Genomic DNA, 3647 nt, shown 5'->3' with positions numbered 1-3647 from the left:
TATTCCATTGTGTAGATGTACCACATTTTCTGTATCCATTCCTCTGTTGAAGGGCATCTGGGTTCTTTCTAGCTTCTGGCTATTATAAATAAGGCTGCGATGAACATAGTGGAGCACTTGTCTTTTTTATATGTTGGGGCATCTTTTGGGTATATGCCCAAGAGAGGTATAGATGGATCCTCAGGCAGTTCAATGTCCAATTTTCTGAGGAACCTCCAGACTGATTTCCAGAATGGTTGTACCAGTCTGCAATCCCACCAACAATGGAGGAGTGTTCCTCTTTCTCCGCATCCTCGCCAGCATCTGTTGTCACCTGAGATTTTGATCTTAGCCATTCTCACTGTTGTGAGGTGAAATCTCAGGGTTGTTTTGATTTGCATTTCCCTTATGACTAAAGATGTTGAACATTTCTTTAGGTGTTTCTCAGCCATTCGGCATTCCTCAGCTGTGAATTCTTTGTTTAGTTCTGAACCCCATTTTTTAATAGGGTTATTTGTCTCCCTGCGGTCTACCTTCTTGAGTTCTTTGTATATTTTGGATATAAGCCCTTTATCTGTTGCAGGATTGGTAAAGATCTTTTCCCAATCTGTTGGTTGCTGTTTTGTCCTAACCAAAGTGTCCTTTGCCTTACAGAAGCTTTGCAGTTTTATGAGAAATTTCCTGAACAAAACACCAATGGCTTATGCTCTAAGATCAAGAATCAACAAATGGGATCTCATAAAACTGCTCCATCTGTTTCAATTTTGTAGAATAGTTTGGATAATATTGGTATGAAGTCTTCTATGAAGGTCTGATAGAATTCTGCACTAAACCCTTCTGGACCTGGGCTCTTTTTGGTTGGGAGACCTTTAATGACTGCTTCTATTTCCTTAGGAGTTATGGGGTTGTTTAACTGGTTTATCTGTTCCTGATTTAACTTCGATACCTGGTATCTGTCTAGGAAATTGTCCATTTACTGCAGATTTTCAAGTTTTGTTGAATATAGGCTTTTATAGTAAGATCTGATGATTTTTTGAATTTCTTCTGAATTTGTATATTATGTCTCCCTTTTCATTTCTGATTTTGTTAATTTGGACACACTCTCTGTGTCCTCTTGTTAGTCTGGCTAAGGGTTTATCTATCTTGTTGATTTTCTCAACGAACCAATTTTTGGTTCTGTTGATTTTTTCTATGGTCCTTTTTGTTTCTACTTGGTTGATTTCATCTTTGAGTTTGATTATTTCCTGCCTTCTACTCCTCATGGGTGTATTTGCTTCTTTTTGTTCTAGAGCTTTTAGGTGTGCTGTCAAGCTGCTGACATATGCTCTTTCCTGTTTCTTTCTGCAGGCACTCAGCGCTATGAGTTTTCCTCTTAGCACAGCTTTCATTGTGTCCCATAAGTTTGGGTATGTTGTACCTTCATTTTCATTAAATTCTAAAAAGTCTTTAATTTCTTTCTTTATTTCTTCCTTGACCAGGTTATCATTGAGTAGAGCATTGTTCAACTTCCAAGTATATGTGGGCGTTCTTCCCTTATTGTTATTGAAGACCAGCTTTAGGCCGTGGTGGTCTGATAGCACGCATGGGATTATTTCTATCTTTCTGTACCTGTTGAGGCCCGTTTTTTGACCAATTATATGGTCAATTTTGGAGAAAGTACCATGATGTGGTGAGAAAAATGTATATCCTTTTGCTTTAGGATAGAATGTTCTATAAATATCTGTTAAGTCCATTTGGCTCATGACTTCTCTTAGTCTGTCTACGTCTCTGTTTAATTTCTGTTTCCATGATCTGTCCATTGATGAGAGGTGGGGTGTTGAAATCTCCTACTATTATTGTGTGAGGTGCAATGTGTTTTGAGCTTTAGTAAGGTTTCTTTTTTTACGTATGTAGGTGCCCTTGTATTTGGGGCATAGATATTTAGGATTGAGAGTTCATCTTGGTGGATTTTTCCTTTGATGAATATGATGTGTCCTTCCTTATCTTTTTTTGATGACTTTTAGTTGAAAATCGTTTTTATTCAATATTAGAATGGCTACTCCAGCTTGCTTCTTCCTACCATTTCTTGGAAAGTTGTTTTTCAGCCTTTCACTCTGAGGTAGTGTCTGCCTTTGTCTCTGAGGTGTGTTTTCTATAGGCAGCAGAATGCAGGGTCCTCATTGCGTATCCAGTTTGTTAATCTGTGTCTTTTTATTTGGGAGTTGAGGCCATTGATGTTGAGAGATATTAAGGAATAGTGATTATTGCTTCCTGTTATATTCGTGTTTGGATATGAGGTTATGTTTGTGTGCTTTTCTTCTCTTTGTTTTGTTGCCAAGAGGATTAGTTTCTTGCTTCTTCTAGGGTATAGCTTGCCTCCTTATGTTGGGCTTTATCATTTATTATCCTTTGTAGTGCTGGATTTGTAGAAAGATATTGTATAAATTTGGTTTTGTCATGGAATATCTTGGTTTCTCCATCTATGTTAATTCAGAGTTTTGCAGGATATAGTAACCTGGGCTGGCATTCGTGTTCTCTTAGGGTCTGTATGACATCTGTCCAGGATCTTCTGGCTTTCATAGTTTCTGGTAAAAAGTCTGATGTGATTCTGATAGGTCTGCCTTTATATGTTACTTGACCTTTTTCCCTTACTGCTTTTAATATTCTTTCTTTATTTTGTGCGTTTGGTGTTTTGACTATTATGTAACAGGAGGAGTTTCTTTTCTTGTCCAATCTATTTGGAGTTCTGTAGGCTTCTTGTATGTTTATGGGCATCTCTTTCTTTATGTTAGGGACATTTTCTTCTATGATTTTGTTGAAGATATTTACTGGTCCTTTCAGCTGGGAATCTTCACTCTCTTCTATACCTATTATCCTTAGGTTTGATCTTCTCATTGAGTCCTGGATTTCCTGTATGTTTTGGACCAGTAGCTTTTTCTGCTTTACATTATCTTTGACATTTGAGTCGATGATTTCTATGGAATCTTCTGCTCCTGAGATTCTCTCTTCTATCTCTTGTATTCTGTTGGTGAAGCTTGTATCTACAGCTCCTTGTCTCTTCCTTTGGTTTTCTATATCCAGGGTTGTTTCCATGTGTTCTTTCTTCATTGCTTCTATTTTCATTTTTAATTCCTTCAACTGTTTGATTGTGTTTTCCTGGAATTCTTTCAGGGATTTTTGTGATTCCTCTCTGTGGGCTTCTACTTGTTTATTTATGTGTTCCTGGAATTCTTTCAGGGATTTTTGCGATTCCTCACTGTAGGCTTCTACTTGTTTATTAATGTTTTCCTGTGTTTCTCTAAGGGAGTTCTTCACGTCTTTCTTGAAGTCCTCCAGCATCATGATCAAATATGATTTTGGAACTAGATCTTGCTTTTCTGGTGTGTTTGGATATTCCATGTTTGTTTTGGTGGGAGAATTGGGCTCCGATGATGCCATGTAGTCTTGATTTCTGTTGCTTGGGTTCCTGCGCTTGCCTCTTGCCATCAGATTATCTCTAGTGTTACTTTGTTCTGCTATTTCTGACAGTGGCTAGACTGTCCTATAAGCCTGTGTGTCAGGAGTGCTCTAGACCTGTTTTCCTGTTTTCTTTCAGCCAGTTATGGAAACAGAGTGTTCTGCTTTCGGGGGTGTAGTTTTTCCTATCTACAGGTCTTCAGCTGTTCCTGTGGGCCTGTGTCTTGAGTTCA

This window comes from Rattus rattus, chromosome 12, assembly GCF_011064425.1.
Source record: "Rattus rattus isolate New Zealand chromosome 12, Rrattus_CSIRO_v1, whole genome shotgun sequence".
NCBI lineage: Eukaryota > Metazoa > Chordata > Mammalia > Rodentia > Muridae > Rattus > Rattus rattus.
This window is presented reverse-complemented; position numbering follows the sequence as displayed.